This window comes from Mustelus asterias, chromosome 11 (genome assembly GCF_964213995.1).
Source record: "Mustelus asterias chromosome 11, sMusAst1.hap1.1, whole genome shotgun sequence".
Taxonomy (NCBI): domain Eukaryota; kingdom Metazoa; phylum Chordata; class Chondrichthyes; order Carcharhiniformes; family Triakidae; genus Mustelus; species Mustelus asterias.
Genome location: NC_135811.1, coordinates 32,003,409 through 32,022,807, shown reverse-complemented (window position 1 = coordinate 32,022,807; position 19,399 = coordinate 32,003,409). Strand labels below are relative to the sequence as shown.

Genomic DNA, 19,399 nt, shown 5'->3' with positions numbered 1-19,399 from the left:
GTTACAGTCATAGCTAAGGTTTAGAGAAAGACCAGCTTAGTGCGAGGTAGGTCCATTCAAATGTCTGATGACAGCAGGGAAGAAGCTGTTCTTGGGTCAGTTGGAACGCGACCTCAGACTTTTGTATCTATTTCCCGGTGGAAGAAGGTGGAAGAGAGAATGTCCGGGGCACAAGGGGTCCTTGATTATGCTGGTTGTTTTTCCGAGGCAGTGGGAAGTGTAGGCAGAGTGGGAGGCTGATTTGCGTGATGGACTGGGCTACATTCACGACACTTTGTAGTTTTTTGTGGTCTTGGGCAGAGCAGGAGCCATACCAAGCTGTGATACAACCAGAAAGAATACTTTCTATGGGGCATCGCTCTCTGCAAGAGGAACCCATTCTCCACCCTTACCCCAAAGCCCTGCAATTTTATTCCCTTCTGGTGATTATTCAATTCCCTTTTGAATTCCCATGATTGAATCTGCCTCCGCCGCAATCCCAGTCAGTGCATTCCAAATCCCACATAGAAAGGATTTTTCTCACCCAATGCACCTTTTCTGTCAATCACCTTAAAGTAGTGTCTTCTGGTCCTCGACACTTTTGCCAGTGGGAACAGTTTCTCTCTATGTACTCTGTCTAGACCTGCATGATTTTGAACAACGCGATCAAATCTCCTCCCAACCTTGTCCTCCCTAAGTAGCACAGCTCCAACTTCGCCTATCTATCCACGTATCAGAAATCCCTCATCCCTGGAACCATTCTTGGAAATCATTTCCGCACACTCTCCACTACTTTCACATCCTTCCAAAGGTGTGGTGCCCAGAATTGGACACAATACTCCGTTGAGGCCAAACCATAATTTTATAAAGTTTCACCCCAACTTTTTTTTTGTACTCAACGGGCTGGGATTTTGCAGAGCTGTGACGATTCCAGGAACATTTAAAAATGACAGCTGGGATTTGAATGTGGAAGTTCCATCATCATTTCCAACCAATACAATTTTCACCAGTAGGGGAAAGGGGTTGGGGCATAATCGCACAGGCGAGAAACACAAATTCAAAATTTTAAATTATTTTTAAAATAGTGCTGAGTTTAAACAGACCCCATTATCATTGTTCCAAATGCCTTACCCCTCAATATTTGAGTCACAAATTTTTTTTGGGATGTAAACGCTCTTGAAGTCTTGTTTATGTCTCAAGGTCTGAAGTTATTCAATCACCAGCCCTTTAAAAGTTAAATAAAACTTAGGAGCAGATGTCAGATTTAACAAAAACACAAACTGCTGGAGTGCATTAATTTACAGGCAATCTTCAGAAAAAACCTTTACTATTTATTCCTATAGTCTCAGTAGACTTAATTGTTGATGTTTCCCAAGTACTGTTATTACAGCTAAGCCAACTATGAATGTTTGGCTGGGTTTCAAAAGGTCAGAAGCCACTTATCTCAATAAGGTGGCTGAGTTTACAGGTTTAAGAGGTTATTAAAGGATGATGTGGATACTAAATCTTAGGTGTGGCTACTGAATAGAAGTTTGTTTCTTGTAAAAGATTGGTTATTTATGCTCTGTGAAATCTTTGAATGGGTTTCATGAATGAGAGGTTTTTTTTCCTGCGTCAAAGGCAATTAGGGATGGGCAATAAATGCTGGCCTAGCTAGTGACAGCCAAATCCCATGAATGCATAAAAATGTGTTTATGAATGAGAGCTCTATTACATTGTTAGAAATTTATTTTTTCCATCATCACAGAGCTCCTGAGGCCTGCCCAGAGTGGATACCAGATGAGTGGCTATGAGGTGGCCATGGTGAGGGTTAAAGGCTCTAAATCAGCCTTTTATAACACTGAATCAATGTCTCAGAAAACTGAGGTGGGCCTTCTAACCAGCCTGCTTCAGCACCCATCTGCCCCTGAACTGCCTCCAGAGGTGGAAAGTCTGACACAATCCCCCACTTTCCCTCAGTGGAAATTGCTTGTGATGGGGCCCTATGTATCAAGGCAGCTCTGTCAAGTTAGGAAATCTCCTGACATGAGGTAGTTGCATGGTAGTGAAAATATGGCCCGATATCTTTATTCATAAATGCTATGATCCCATATGCTTTATTTACCATTTTATCAACCTGTCCCACCACTTTCAATGATTTGTCCACATATATCCCAGGTCCCTCAGCTCCTGCACCCTTTTAAAAATTATGTATTTTACTTTCTTTCTACCAGAATGCATTACTTCACACTTCCCTGCATTGCATTTCACCTTCAACAATTATCCATTCCAAAAACCTGTCTACATCCTCCTAAAAATCTTCCACTGTCCTTCTCATGAGTAGAGAGGCATAGCTTGGCATAGGGGCATGAGGATCTGTGGGAGCTGGATGCAGGGGCACGGGGGCATGAGAAGGAGCTTTTGAACTTATTTTTCAAACACCTCTGAAGTGCCATGAACCACGACTCTTTAAAAAATTGGCCTGGCTCCATGAAAATTGTGGAGGAGTAGGGCATGCCTATCCCCACAATGGAGCCGGCCAGGTAAGGAGCATGGGGTGCGGGTTCATGACGTAAACCAGCCTGCAGCCTTGGAAGGCCATGGTGAAAATTGGAAAACCCAGGAATGTGGTGAAATACTGGAATTAGGATCCATCTGCTATTTTTAAAGAGTCTTGAGTCATCCCGATTCAGTGAAAATCCAAGCTATTCTCCTCATGTCACTCACAAATCCAACCAATAGCACAAGCCTTTCTACTTTAATAGCTCTATACCCTTTTTTCATCTGTTCACATGCATGGCTTTACCATCTGCTCCAATCTCAAACAGAACTCACACATCTTACTCATTGCTAAAGTTACCTCCAAAGATTCATCTTTTGTGCCACACACTGACTCTTAACTGTTCACAAACCCTAAATCCATACTGGATACTGCTCTCATATCTGAGTGGCTCTGTTAATACATCTCTCAACACAGCATTCAAAAGAAATCTGATCACCTGATCAATAATCACTCTCCAGCTGGCAAATCTTTTCTCTCCTTCACAGACTGGCCACCTTTCTGTATTTTATTCACACCACTACAGTTAATTAGTTCTGAACTTTCCTCTCTTGTTCCTCTGAAGCTGGAGTTGCACAGTTCAGCAATTAACATCCTTACCCTCCCTGAACCTTGGACAACCTTTGGAATTTCAAAACCTTTGTTTTGGTGTCACTTATTGTTTTATCATTTATTGCCTTGTTTTTCCCGATGCCCTTTTCAATTTTTCCAACCTTGTTCTTCCTTAATCATCTTTCTATTCTATAAACTTTGAACTTTGTGCAGTTCTTTCCTCCTCTCAACTCCGTTCGCCCGAAGATCAATCTTTCTTTTCTGAATGAATTCTGCCTTCAAAATTGCTCCTGGCCAAATTAACAGATATTCATACTTTCAAAGGGACTATATTTATTTGATTGTTTCTCCACTATAGCCTGACAATCTTCTCATTGAAATTAATCTGCATAATCAACAGCCAACTAAATAGTGACTATCTTACACCAGCACTGAAAGTTACAAGTGCCCACCACAGAAGTTCTTTTTGAAATCTAGCATTTCATTGTTCACTATTTTAATGTAACATTAGCCTGTTTATTTAAATGTAAAATGGTCAAAATAAATATAAAATAGTAGATGTAATCGTACTCTATAAAGGTGTTGAGCCTTCATCTGCTAGTATCACCAACAGTATATAACCCCTGTAATATAGTGATTAATCTAAACTAACTTCTGTAGACAGATACTATAATTATGTATCCGAGCAATTTCTTTGTAAAATTATTTTGACACATTCTCTGCACATTGACTGTAATCCAGCTACAAGTGTCAGCTTGGTTCAGCTGGTAATTTGAGTTCAACTGAGACTGGTGCTTCAGTGCATGGTGGCATTGCTAGGTTGTTGACGATGCAATCTTTTAAATGAGTTATTAGACTGAGGATCTGCCTGCATTCTCCAGTAGGTCACAGAATCATAGAATCCCTACAGTGCAGAAGGAGGCCATTCAACCTATCAGGCCTACACTGACAACAATCCCACCCAGGCCCTATCCCCGTAACTTCACATATTTATCCTGCTAATCCCCTGACAAAGGGTCAATTTAGCATGGCCAAACCACCTAACCTGCATGTCTTCAAAGTGTGGGAGGAAACCAGAGCACCTGGAGGAAACCCACTCAGACACGGCGAGAACGTGCGAACTCCACACAGGCAGTGACCCGAGGCCGGAATTGATCCCGGGTCCCTGGTGCTGTGAGACAGCGGTGCTAACCACTGCGCCACCATGCCGCCCAATGTAACAGGTATAACAGATGCCGTGGCACTATTTAAATGACTGGAAATCCTCCTGGTACCCTGAACACTTTGACCTGATATACTAGTACCAAAAATGAGTTAACTGTTCATTGGTTTACCAACTGTGGGAGCTTGCTGTGCATATATTGGTTGTCGACACAACAATTTCCAAAGGTAGTAAATTGGCAATCAAATATTGAAAGTGTTTTGTAAGATAAAGTGCTGTTCCATTGAAAATTCATCCCTTCCATGTTCTTTTCTCTAGCTCTCACTGTGTTAGTTTAATTCCATTCATTGTATACTTATTTTGTAAATCAACTCACTAGGATCTGCTAATTAAGTCTTTACTGTATCAATTAGTTACTATTAGTAACAACAAAAACATAAAAATAGTTGTTTTGCTAAAGTTAATGGAAGTGTTAAATCATTATAATACTTGAAAAATACGGGCGAAGTCTCTCTGGATAATGCGGTGAATTTTCGACACAGAGCAATTTGCTTGGATTGTTTATTCTCAAGAGGAACATATTCCATTTGCCTGGTAAATCTTAGCTAGTGCATAGCCTGTTGAGTTTGAAGTTTCCTCCTACGCTGACACATGCTTTGAAGTGTGAAAGTTGTGAGTGTTCAGTACACAGCTGCAGAAACAGGCTGAATCACAACCTGATGGGTTAGGGTCATTTCCCAGATTAAAAGGCAAAACATCTGGAACCGGAAAAAAACGTGACTCCAACCCATCACGACCAGTTTTAACAGAAGCGTGACAAGGTGACAAGGAGCGATGGCCAACTTGCTCTTATGGAACAGATTGGTCAATTAAATATTATAATGAGGCTTTCTGTAGCTGGGTACTAAAATGCAAAGTCTTATTGTTTGGCTTTGGCTCCTGCTATCTCCCTCTCCTACTCTGCTTTCAGTAGAATAATGTTGATGAGTGAAGGAAGCCATGCCAAAGGAAGAAATGTCATCATTTGTTGCCCAAGCAAGTGGTCACAACGCAGTAAGCTTTTTGTAAAGACTTCTGGAGAGTCATTTCTTTTAAAACAAGCGAGTTTCATAGTTGTATTTTAGAACATAGAACATAGAAAAAATACAGCACGAACAGGCCCTTCGGCCCACAAGTTACGCCGGTCATGTCCCTACCTATAACCCTCAATCCTATTAAGTCCCATGTACTCATCCAGAAGTTTCTTAAAAGACCCCATCGAGTTAGCCTCCACCACCACTGACGGCAGCCGATTCCACTCACCCACCACCCCCTGAGTGAAAAACTTACCCCTGACATCTCCTCTGTATCTACTCCCCAGCACCTTAAACCTGTGTCCTCTCGTAGCAGCCATTTCAGTCCTGGGAAAAACCCTCCGAGAATCCACCCGACCTATACCTCTCAACATCTTGTACACCTCTGTCAGGTCACCTCTCATCCTTCATCTCTCCAAGGAGAAAAGACTGAGCTCCCTCAACCTATCCTCATAAGGCATGCCAACCAATCCAGGCAACATCCTTGTAAATATTCTCTGCACCCTTTCAATCATTTCCACATCCCTCCTGTAATGAGGTGACCAGAACTGAGCACAGTACTCCAAGTGGGGTCTGACGAGGGTCTTATAAAGCTGCATCATTATCTCCCAACTCCTAAACTCAATCCCTCAATTGATGAAGGCCAGCACACCATACGCCTTCTTAACCATCTCCTCTACCTGCGAGGCCGATTTAAGAGTCCTATGGACCCGGACCCCAAGGTCCTTCTGATCCTCTACACTTCTAAGAGTCTTACCCTTGATATTATACTCCTTCATCCCATTTGACCTGCCAAAATGGACCACTACACTTTTATCTGGGTTGAATTCCATCTGCCACTTCTCCGCCCAGTCTTGCATCCTATCTATGTCACGCTGCAGCTTCTGACATCCCTCCAACCTATCCACAACACCATCAACCTTCGTGTCATCGGCAAACTTACCAACCCATCCCTCCACTTCCTCATCCAGGTCATTTATGAAAATGACAAACAGCAAGGGTCCCAGAACAGATCCCTGGGGCACTCCACTGGTGACCGACCTCTATTCAGAAAAAGATCCATCTACAACCACTCTCTGCCTTCTGCAGGCAAGCCAGTTCTGGATCCACAAGGCAACAGCCCCTTGGATCCCATGCCCTCTCACTTTCTCGAGAAGTCTTGCATGGGGGACTTTATCGAACGCCTTGCTGAAGTCCATGTAAACCACATCTACCGCTTTTCTTTTGTCAATGTGTTTCGTCACATTTTCAAAGAACTCCACCAGGCTCGTAAGGCACGATTTGCCTTTGACAAAGCCGTGCTGACTACTTTTGAGCATACTAAACTTCTCTAAATGTTCATAAATCCTGTCCCTCAGGATCTTCTCCATCAACTTACCAACCACTGAGATTAGACTCACCGGTCGGTAATTTCCTGGGCTATCCCTATTCCCTTTCTTGAATATAGGGACCACATCCGCAATCCTCCAATCCTCCAGAACCTCTCCCGTCTCCATCGTTGATGCAAAGATCATCGCCAGAGGCTCTGCAATCTCCTCCCTCGCCTCCCACAGTACCCTGGGGTAGATCCCATCCGGTCCTGGCGACTTATCTATCTTGATGCTATTCAAAATTTCCAACACATCCTCTTTCTTAATGTCCACATACTCAATCTTTTCAGTCCGCCTCAATCCTGTAGTACAACCACCCAGGTCTTTTTCCACCGTGAATACCGAGGTAAAATATTCATTAAGCACATCTGCTATTTCTTCCGGTTCTGTACAGACTTTCTCACCTTCACATTTTATAGGTCCTATTCCTTCACATCTCATCCTTTTACTCTTCACATATTTATAGAATGCCTTAGGGTTCTCCTTAATCTTACCTGCCAAGGCCTTCTCGTGACCCCTTCTGGCTCTCCTAATTTCTTTCTTAAGTCCCTTCCTACAAGCCGTATACTCATCTAGATCCCTATCATCGCCTAGCTCTCTGAACCTTTTGTACGCTTTCCTTTTCTTTTTGACTAGGTTCAGTGCAGCTTTCGTGCACCACGGTTCCATAACCTACCAAAACCTCCCTGTCTCATCGGAACGTTGTCATGCAGAACTCCAGACAAACATTCCTTGAAAATCTGCCACCTTACTTCGGTACTTTTCCTCGAGAATGCCTCCTTCCAATTTATGCCTCTAATCTCCTGCCTGATGGCTTCATATTTCCCCTTACTCCAGATAAACACTTTCCTAGCTTGCCTGATCCTATCTCTTTCCAATGTTAGCGTAAAGGAGATAGAGTTATGATCACTATCCCCAAGATGCTCCCCCACTGTGAGATCTGACACCTGTCCAGGCTCATTAGCCAGTACCAGATCGAGTACAGCCTCTCCTCTTGTAGGTTTATCCACATGCTGTGTCAGGAAACCCTCATGAACACACCTCACAAACTCCTCCCCATCCAAACCCCTTACCCTAGGGATATTCCAATCGATGTTTGGGAAATTAAAGTCTCCCATCACGACAACCCTGTTATTACTACATCTCCCCAGGATCTGTTTCCCTAGCTGCTCCTCAACATCCCTGTTACTATTGGGTGGCCTGTAGAAAACACCCAGCAAAGTTATCGACCACTTCCCGCTCCGAACTTCCACCCACAGAGACTCCGTAGACAATCCCTCCACGGCTTCCACCTTCTCTACAGCTGTGACACTATCCCTGATCAGCAGTGCCACTCCCCCCCCCCCCTCTTTTGCCTCCCTCTCTGTCCTTTCTGAAACATCTAAAACCCGGCACCTGAAGTATCCAGTCCTGTCCCTGTCCCCAAGTCTCCGTAATGGCCACCATATCACACTTCCAAGCATCGATCCACACTCTAAGCTCATCCACTTTATTCACTACACTCCTGGCGTTAAAATAGACACATCTTAAACCATTGGTCTGAGCTCTTCCCTTCTCCATCACCCACCTATTTCTATGCAGATGATCAAAGCTAAATCCGCTGCAAAGTCTCACTCTGAAATGTTCTATGAAGCCACTTTGGCGATGTGTTTTCTCTTGGACTAATTAAATTGCAAATTATTCAAATGCATTGGCTTCCTATAAAGACTGTAAAGTACTAGAGTGGATAGTTGACGTGATGCAATATTTGATTTGATTTGATTTGATTTATTATTGTCACATGTATTAGCATATCGTGAAAAGTATTGTTTCTTGCACGCTATACAGACAAAACATACCGTACATAGAGAAGGAAAGGAGAGTGCAGAATGTAGTGTTACAGACATAGCTCGGGTGTAGAGAAAGATCAACTTAATGGTCCATTCAAAAGTCTGATGGCAGCAGGGAAGAAACTGTTCTTGAGTTGGTTGGTACATGACCTCCGACTTTTGTATCTTTTTCCCGATGGGAGAAGGTAGAAGAGAGAATGTCCGGGGTGTGTGGGGTCCTTAATTATGCTGCTTTTCTGAGACAGAAGGAAGTGTAGACGGAGTCAGATGGTGGGTGGGTGGTTTGAGTGATGGACCGGGCTTCGTTCTAGACCCTTTGTAGTTTCTTGCAGTCTTTGGCAGAGCAGGAGCCATGCCAAGCTGTGATACAACCAGAAAGAATGCCTTCTATGATGCATCTGTAGAAGTTGGTGCGAGTCGTAGCAAACATATCAAATTTCCTTTGTCTTCTGAGAAAGTAGAGGCTTTGGTGGGCTTTCTTAACTATAGTGTCGGCATGGAGGGACAAGGGCCGGTTGTTGGTGATCTGGACACCTAAAAACTTGAAGCTCTCAACCATTTCTACTTTGTCCCCATTAATGTAGACAGGGGCATGCCCTCCTCTATGCTTCCTGAAGTCGATGACTATCTCCTTCATTTTGTTGACATGACAATAGTAGCTCGGCAGAGGAGCTGTATGTAAAATTTGCATTTTCTTGGATGCAGACCTTGTTGTCATCGGACTTGAATAGAGGCATAAGTTTGCTTCTAACATCACAATTCCCTACAATATTCTGCACCTGAAATACATGCAGCACCACAAAAGAAGTCCAGTGCAAGGGAAGGTGCCATTCCTAATTGGCACCTTCCAATTAACCATTAGAAAGACCAAAGTTATTCAGCCCTACCACAAACCCTGCTCCCTAGCCATCGATTCCATCCCCCCAATAGCCACTGTCTCAGCATGAACCAGACTACATGCATTCTGTTTAACCCTTCGCTGAGTTTCTGACCGCATACCTGCTCTATCATAAAGACCTCTTACTTCCACACACACATAACCACCCATCTCCACTCCTGCTTCAGTCTAGTTGCTGAAACTCTCACTCGCACTTCTACACTCGGCTATTTAAATGCTGTCCTTGGCCGGCTTCCCATCTTTATTGAACTTAAGGCCGTCCAAAGCTCGGTGTCTCTTACCCTAACTCGCACCAAATCCCGTCCACCCATTATCCCGGTGCTCACGTGTTAGAATGTAACCGGTGACAACTTTGTATTGGATGTAATGTGACCAATGGTGACAAGCTGTAAGGGTCAGCTGACCCAGTAAACCATGGAACCAATTACAGAATGATGTGATTGTCAGCTGACCAGCTGACTCACTATAAATAAGAACCTGTTGGGAATTGTGGAGAACTTGCATTGGTCCAGAGCGAAGCCCCAAGTTTGGAGTAATGAAGTTTCTTTATTAAACCCTTCCTTTGATTTATAAGTTGGAGTAAGTTTTGTTATATGTTTATTGTCTGCATTTGAAGAGTTCCTTCTGAAGAAACATCACTGACCTATGTTGGTTCCCGATTCACCAATGTGAGATTTTAAAGTTCTCGTTTGCATATTTAAATTTCTCTGTGGTCTAGCCATTCACCAGCCCTGTATCTTCCTCTGTCCCACAAACCTCCGAGAGCTCTGTGTTCCTCGAACTGTGGTCTCTAATGCAGCAACCTCTTCATTTGTCCCATCATTGGTGGCCATCTCTTCAGCTGCCTGGGCCTTAAACTCTGGAATTCTGGGATTTTCTGGAAAAACTTGCCAAGATTGCAGATTTTAGATCTCTAATAGTGCATTTTTGAAAAAAATGTGTTGATTTACTTTGGTCAATGGGATAGAGGTAAGATTAACTTAATCTAATTCAGTTTATTTATTAATTTTAATTTATTTGAACTATCTGAAGGTCCAGAGATGAATTGTATTTGTTTAAAGTTTCACAACCGGCATTGTTGCACTACATCCACATTAGAAAAGACATTCAATTCATTGTCCTGGGTGTGTGATGATCCTGTGAGTGTAAGCTAACTCTTTGGGTGAATGTCGAAGTGTGGTCAGGCAGCGCAAAGCCCACTTCATTAGCCTTGCTTTCAGTGAGAATTCGAGGCTATTCACAGGCAATATTAGAGGAGCAAGCAGCAAGGGGCATGGATTGCTGTGAATACACACAATCTGCAGTGTAAAATTGCAGGACGGTTTGGGGTAATGCAGAGGTTAGATGAGGTAACTATTGATTGCACTGATTTCAAATACTGACCCGCAGACACAGTTTCATGCCAACACTAATTGTTTGCAGAACACTTAATATTGGCATGAAACTCTGATGCTTGCCATGTGTGCTTATGCCCACATGGTATGAAGGCTTGCTCCAAAGAGAACACTGCAATCCAGTGAAACCTGTGTGTCATGCCCAGGTCCTGCCTTTTTGCAAAGGTGAAAATGATGAGATCATTAGTGCCTTGCAACTTAGTTGACCATCATCTCTTTCATTCAAGTGTGCAGTCGGAGAGAGGGCAACTCAAGATAGAAACACCCTTTGATGCCCTCTCTCTCTCTCCCTTGCCTGAACTACAGGCTTCAGCTTAATTGGAGAGCTTTTTATTAACCCTGCAGCTTCAAGAGCCCATCCCAGCCCATCGGCCAATTTGGGGAAATAAGTGCTGGTGACTGTTTCACACACAGTGTGGGATTGTGACCTCGATTTGACCCCAACATGGGGTTCCCAATCCAAAGGACAAAATCTTGCTCCTTGTTTCAAATGTTGCAAACAGGAGGCTGCACAGCAGATGGCACGACTATCTGAAGCAGAGGTGGCAAGGACAGGTCTCCGTTGGCATGGCCAAGAGCGGGTCCCAGGGTAATGATGGGTGTGGCAGAACATCTCAGGCCGTTGCTTCACAGGAATTCTCTCCCTCATTTCAGTTATTTAGTGTATCCAGAACCATAAAGAAATAACCAGCATTCTGTTTACCAGACTTACCAGGACGTTGCCTGGTATGGAGGGTATTAGCTATGAGGAGAGGTTGAATAAACTGGGATTGTTCTCCCTGGAAAGACAGAGGCTGAGGGGTGACCTAATAGAAGTTTATAAAATTATGAGAAATATAGATAAGGTGAATAGTTGGAAGCTTTTTCCCAGGGCAGAAATGACAATTACAAGGGGGCATGAGTTCAAGATGAGGGGGGAAAGGTTCAGTGGAGATGTGCGGGGGAAGATTTTTACACAGAGGGTGGTGGGGGCCTGGAATGCGCTGCCAAGTGAGGTGGTTGAGGCAGTTACGTTAACCACATTTAAGACTTATCTTAATAGACATATCAACAAATGGGGAATAGAGGGATATAAGCGGTTGGTCTAGATAGGTAAAAAATGATTGGCAGAGGCTTGGAAAGCCGAAGGGCCTGTTCCTGTGCTGTACTGTTCTTTGTTCTCTCTTCATGGTACCATGTCAAAGTCAGCAGTACACGGGCATAATGCCAAAACCTAATACTGGAAAGATAAACAAGAAAAATCACAAAAATACAGAGGCCTTTGCAATAACTCCAATGAAAATACAAGTACAGCCAAAGGCACACGGAGGATAAACAGCTCACGGATGTTTGCATCATTTTCTTCTGCAAGGTCTGCTTGAGCGGGCAATCTGACTGATGTTCCAGTGTGCCCACTTGCTCAGGGCAAGTCTGGAGTTGTGGAAGGGCCTTGCCCAGAGTTGCAAAGTCTGGGCTATAAAGTGTTGAAACAGGGTTTGTATATTTGAATGAAGGTGCAGGCAGCAGGGTGTCTCCGTTTTTTTCATCCCAAATCATGGATAGCAAAACAAAATCTGCAGCAGCTTCTTGCGATGTCCTGCTGTCAGTTTGGGGCCTCATATATTCCGAGCTCTGTGAAATGGAGGCAGGCTGGAAACGATTAAGATCTTGCACTTTGTTTTATTATTTTGTGACATCTTCAGCACTTGTTTTAACAATGTTCTGAAATGTAAATCGGCTGAATTACAGGCATGTGGAATTGAACACTGGAGAGGCAGTGATTTTTTTAATAGTGATAAGCAGCGTGGTTACCTAGATTGTAAATACTTCTTTTTGACTGACTTTAGCTTTTGACAGTGCAAGGAAATGTTCAGTGTTACACAGCAACATCTTACCAAAGGAGCAGGGAGCCCTGATGTTCGAGGACACATCAGGGAGGTTTTACTGCAGTGTCTCCAGTTATTTTCTGTTTGGTTCTCAGTAATGATATCATTCAGGTCACCCGGGGAAGTGTGGGAGATGAGGCTGGGTAGAAATACAAAACCGTGTAAATGCTAATAAGAACATTCAGCCTCTTAACACAAATCAGGCTTCACTGAATGGAATGGTATTTAGAAATTGTCCAATTTAACAGATTTGTGATGCGATCTGTATTGTGAAACTGCTTAGTTTTTACTTATTTCAATTAAGCACTTGTATTACCTCCTAAAATCTCATTTTAAAGTCATTATATGCTCCTTATAATATTATGTATATTTTCCTCATTATCAAAGCTGTTCAGCTCCTATATCAATGATTTCCCACAGATAATAATATCCAGTTCCCCAGCATTATTGGGCATCTGTTTACTGCTTCTCACTATATACAACTTGATTATTGTTGCTAGCAGATTGTTGCAACTCCTTTTATTTTACTACTTAATAATTGGTTTTGCCACCAGACCCTTTCTTGTTTTAGAAAGCCATGCATTAATATGTTTTAAAAGGGATGCATCCCCTGTTTGAGTCCAAAGCTGTTCGACTTCTTGAATGACTCAGGTGCTGCCACAATGAATGTGTTTAATTGTGAGAATCACAAAACAAGATTCCTCTAACCGATATAGCAGTTGTATAATGGACCCACCAATGTTAGGCGTTAGGTGGATTTGCAATGGTAAATTGCCACTTAGTGGCCAAAGATGTGTAGGTTAGAGGATCAGTGAGGCGAATGCGTGGGGTTGCGGGGGTAGAGCAGGGGTGGACCTGGGTGATATACTTTGTTGGAGAGGCAGTGCAGACTCGATGGGCAAAATGGCCTCCTTCTGCACTGTAGGGATTCTATGATTCTGTGTTTGATATCCACAGTGATATAATGCAATAGTCAGTAACTATCATTTTCTAGTACATTAGTGCTCCAATGTACTGACTAAGGAATAATTAATTGGCCGGAATTTTCCAGCCCTTCGTGGTGACGGCATCTTCCGATTCCACCGATGTGAACGGAGATTTCAACGGCACACCAGCCCCGCTGTGGGGAAACCCAGAACGTGGAAGGGGGGGTGTTGGCGTGTATGCAACAGCAGAGATGCCCACTTTTTCATTCACCAGTTGCACACTTTCATCGAAAGCAATGAGCTTCCACATGCTAAAAATATAGATGCATTAATAAACGATCAGGTTAGTGACTGGATTGCAGTGAAACAAGGAAGGACGACTGTTTCCTGTGTTCACATATATTGTGGAGCAACGTGACAAAATCTATCCCCCCCTCACAACTTAAAAACAGAGAGCATGGCCCACGGAGGATATTCTCCTGAATCTGGTTCATTGATGGCAGAAAGAACACTGCCATTATTTTTTGTAGTGTTATAGTAAAATATTTTCAAAAAGATCCTTTAATATTAAAATAAGAACAGAAAATGCTGGATAAATTCAGCAGGTCAGGCTAAATCTGTGGGGAGAAACATGGAGCTAATGTTTCAAGTCCATGTGATTCTTCTACAAAACTGAAGAGTAATAAAACTGTAAAGGATTATTGTAGCTGGGGAAGAGGGGTGGTGCGTGGGACAGAACAGAAGGTCAGGGATAGGTCGAAGCTAAGGACAGATTGACTAAGGTGTCTTGGACAGAAGACAAAGCGGGTGTTAATGGTGATATTAAGGACTGAAGAAGATGCTAATAGCGGCATCAAGGAAAGATAACAGAATGCATTAATAGGAGAACAAAGGTCAGTGCTCATTGGAAGCAAAACTGAACTTTCCTCTCCGTTGTGACCCCTTTTAAAATTTTTTGGCTTCCTTTGTTTGCCCCACCTCCTCCACCCCCTTCTCCATCTGTATAATTCATTACATTTCTATCTCTCTTCAGTTTGCAGAAGAGTCACCTGGACTCGAAATGCTAACTCTGTTTCTCTCTGCATCGATGTTGCCAGACTTGCTGAGTTTACCCTGTTTTTATTTCACATTTCCAGCATCTGCAGTATTTTGCTTTCCTTTAAGATTAAGTCCACCTTAAGATCACCTCTGCGAAATTGAGAGATCAACTGCGCTGCATGTGCTAAAGATAGCCCATTCCGTGTTAGGGGAATTTTACTTACTATCCCTACAGTGCAGAAGGAGGCCATTTGGCTCATTAAGCCTGCGCCAACAACAATCCCACCCAGGCTCTATTCCCGTAACCCCACATATTTACCCTGCTAATCCCCCTAACACAGACAATTCAACATGGTCAATTAACCTAACCTACATATCTTTGGAGTGTGGGAGGAAAACAGAGCACCTTGAGGAAAACATGCAAACTCCACACAGTCACCCGAAGCTGGAATTGAACCCAGATCCCTGGCGCTGTGAGGCAGCAGTGCTAACCACTGTGCCGTCCTAAAAGCTATTCTTCTAACAACAGTTAAATAAGATTTGGATTCAAACATCCACTGGAGTCTGATATGTACACGGATCTCTGCACGCCTTCCAATTAAAATTGCGCGACATGTTTCCTCCATGGTACCTGATCACCAGCCAGCAGTACACTCAGTTTGTTTATATCCAGCAGCCGCCAGAGAGGTGGAAATTGTAAGCAGGCTGCTGGGACTATTAAAGGATCATTCAGCCCTCATTAAAATCACAGCTGAGCTACAAGACCAATTCCAATTATGTCAGGCACTGTTGTGTTCCGCTCAGGAATGCTACCGACCTGAAGTAAGCAGGAGTTAGACAGGAAAGCATTTTGCACATTTAGCAAGAACTATTTAGAGAAATTTATATAATGTAGGGTGTGCTATTAAGTGACCAAACATGTTCACTCTAATCAGTGCCGTGAATGGTGATGAGAGGTCAATGTATATGTTGAAATGAGCTCCCGAGGACCTCAGTAATCCAAAGAGCGCTGATTAAAATCACAAGATCTTGCCTCCTTTTTATCCCTTTGAAATGTGACGCTTTTCACTTTCTCTCTGTTGTGTTGGAAATAAAGTTTTCGGAATGTAAATCAGGTGTGTGGGTGGAGATGTGCCCAGTTTCATTTAATCTCTCTAAGCCAAACAAGCAGCGGTGTAGGTGCTAATTAAAAATAAAACACAATGATGGAAAATGGCAATGATTTATGTGCACTGAGCGCATTTTAAGAAGGCAATCAATTTGTCAGATATCTCTGGGATCATTATGTTCTTTGCAGCTTATTCAATAAGGTTGGCTCTTCTTGGGGAATAATTAATTCATTGAATTGGTAATGTATTTTTCAAGTAGATATTTTGCACAGATTTAACAAGTTATTCCTTCTTTCCTATCCATATATGGGTGTAATGAAGGGATGAAAATGTTATCAGGATATAAATACAGGCCAACACAATCGGGATCAGTTTATTTAAGAAGACTCAATTGTGCATCAGCACAATTGAAACCTTTAGTTTGCAGGAGATTCTGGTGGGAAAGACCAGTCTCACATCCGGTGAAATGGTTATTCTTGGCCTTTTGGCTAAGATCAAGTGTAGTTTCGGCATCCTGCACTTGATAGAAGTCAAGTGAGGCTTCATTTGAAGCAATTTTTTAAAGCGGCATCTAGGCCTTTTGGCTAAGATGCAAATGAGATCAAGCCTTGGAGACGGTGCAATGCCTGCTCCAATCACCTTCGATCATGTAGATCATGACTCACCTGAGGAAGGAGCTTGAGACTCTGAAAGCTAGTGCTGCCAAATAAACCTGTTGGACTTTAATCTGATGTTGTGAGACTTCTTACTGTTCATGTAGATCAAGCCCAAGACAGGAAGTGGTGAGCCTGTCTTGTCAGCTTGGATCGGGAATGTCTCACTTGCTAAGACTTTGAATTGGACTTTGATTGGATTGAATTGGATATAAACAAAAAACAATTTGACCTGATGGTACTTTTGGCTAAGATCAAACATCAGATCAAGCCCAAGCTGGGGTACAATGCCTTATCTTGTCAGCTCAGATCTTGTTTGTCTCTCTTGTGGGGACCATGAATTGGATTCATTGAAACCCTACAGTGTGGAAGGAGGCCATTCAACCCATCGAGCCAGCACTGACAACAATCTCCCCTAGGCCCTAGCCCTGTAACCTCACGTATTTACCCCACTAATCCACGCATTCTGGGACACTAAGGGGCGATTTAGCATGGCCAATGCACCTAACCCGCACATCTTTGGAGTGTGGGAGGAAGCCGGAGCATCCGGAGGAAACCCACCCAGACACGGGGAGAATGTGCAAACTCCACACAGACAGTGACCCAAACCGTGAATCGAACCAGGTCCCTGGAGCTGTGAGGCAACAGTGCCAACCACTGTGCCACCATGCCACCCCCACCACACTCCAAATTCAATTGGAATTTGATTTTTGGAGCAAGCAAGGGATGGATTTGGGTCTGTCTGGTTCACTCTGAGCATTGGCTTTGTAACTTTAAGAATGGAGTAAAACATAAAAAAAATAAAATTGACCTTTATGATCTGAGATCTAGATTTTAGAGGAACATCCATGGTTGTATTTATCTAACAAAAACAGAAAATGCTGGAAAATCTCAGCACGAAGGCTCATCCAGACTCGAAACGTTGGCTCTATTCTCTCTTCACAGATGCTGTCAGACCTGCTGAGATTTTCCAACATTTTTTGTTTTTGTTTCAGATTCCAGCATCCGCAGTATTTTTTTATTGTTGTATTTATCCACTCTGTATATTTGACCACCTGTTGGATCAGATATCATTAAAACCTGTTTACAGATTTAGACCTAACCTTACAACAGTGGCACGTATGATATAAATGTGTTAACTGTGCAACTGAGGTTGGAAAGAAATTGGAAGCAATTTACGGGATAAAGAAAGATGAAAGGCATTCCAGCTTGCTAATCACAAGACAGCAGGCCTTCCAGGGTAGTTATTCTTTGTGTGTGTGTCTCTGTAACAATTACTTTCATTTTGCACCCTCTGCCTTTCTGAAGTACTCATTTTCTTCCATTTGGCTAGCAGGAAGTGATAGTTCGAACATTGGACCACCCAACAGAGACTTTGAATTCAATGTGGCCTCTTGTGAGGTGATGCTTAACAACTTTTTGAAGCAGGCTTGGTTTTTCTGTCTCCCTTCAGAAACAAAATTAACTGGAGTGCTGGTCCAATCTAATGACAGTAAGAAGTTTAACAACACCAGGTTAAAGTCCAACAGGTTTATTTGGTAGCAAAAGCCACACAAGCTTTCGGAGCTGCAAGCCCCTTCTTCAGGTGAGTGGGAATTCTGTTCACAAACAGAGCATATAAAGACACAAACTCAATTTACATGAATAATGGTTGGAATGCGAATACTTACAACTAATCAAGTCTTTAAGAAACAAAACAATGTGAGTGGAGAGAGCATCAAGACAGGCTAAAAAGATGTGTATTGTCTCCAGACAAGACAGCCAGTGAAACTCTGTGGGAGTTACAAATAGTGTGACATGAACCCAATATCCCGGTCGCAGACGCTGCGACAACGGATGAATGAACACCGCTCGACAATCACCAGGCAAGACTGTTCTCTTCCTGTTGGGATGCACTTCAGCGGTCACGGGCATTCGGCCTCTGATATTCGGGTAAGCGTTCTCCAAGGCGGCCTTCGCGACACACGACGGCGCAGAGTCGCTGAGCAGAAACTGATAGCCAACTTCCGCCCACACGAGGACGGCCTCAACCGGGATATTGGGTTCATGTCACACTATTTGTAACTCCCACAGAGTTTCACTGGCTGTCTTGTCTGGAGACAATACACATCTTTTTAGCCTGTCTTGATGCTCTCTCCACTCACATTGTTTTGTTTCTTAAAGACTTGATTAGTTGTAAGTATTCGCATTCCAACCATTATTCATGTAAATTGAGTTTGTGTCTTTATATGCTCTGTTTGTGAACAGAATTCCCACTCACCTGAAGAAGGGGCTTGCAGCTCCGAAAGCTTGTGTGGCTTTTGCTACCAAATAAACCTGTTGGACTTTAACCTGGTGTTGTTAAACTTCTTACTGTGTTTACCCCAGTCCAACGCCGGCATCTCCACATCATGACTCCCAATCTAATGACACAGTTGTCAAGGCAGGCTATTCTTTCTGCCCATGGTGGAAGGATTCGTTCAGTTAAAGAAGTAGGCAGGCTGTAATCCAGAAAGCTGCCAAACAAATACTGGATCTTCAAAAGCAGCGTTATGTAAAATTAGACGGAAATGAATGAACCTGAACCTACTGATGCCATCTTGCCTCGAGGGGGTGGGGGAGGCGGCTGCTGGATGAGATGCTCTGTCAGAGAATCGGTGCAGACTCAATTGGCTGAATGGCCTCTTTTTGCACTGTAGGGATTCTATGGTTAACTGACAGGAAGCAGAGAGTAAAGATAAGTTGGAAGGCTGTGACTAGTGGTGTGCTGCAAGGCCTCAGCTAATTAAAATCTATATTAATGGCTTAGACAAACAATATATCCAAGTCTATCTAAGCTTGCTGATGATATAAAGCTCAGTGGGAATGCAAAGACACAAAATGGGACTTGGTTGTACGTGTACAAAGAACACAAAGTTAGTATGTAGATATGAGACTATTGCTGGAGAACAGTGCATACTTATCATTTCCATTCATAAGGAAGGATATACTTGCAATGGAGGAGGTAGGCCAAAGGTTCACTAGATTGGTGTC

At 43.1% G+C, this 19,399-nt stretch overlaps 1 protein-coding gene across 1 annotated transcript in view; it reads left to right on the top strand.

Moving 5' to 3' along the window:
* The window catches only part of cpxm2 (carboxypeptidase X (M14 family), member 2), a 182,947-nt gene that overhangs the window by 52,688 nt on the left and 110,860 nt on the right, over positions 1-19,399 (top strand). The gene's annotated exons all lie outside the window — the stretch shown is intronic.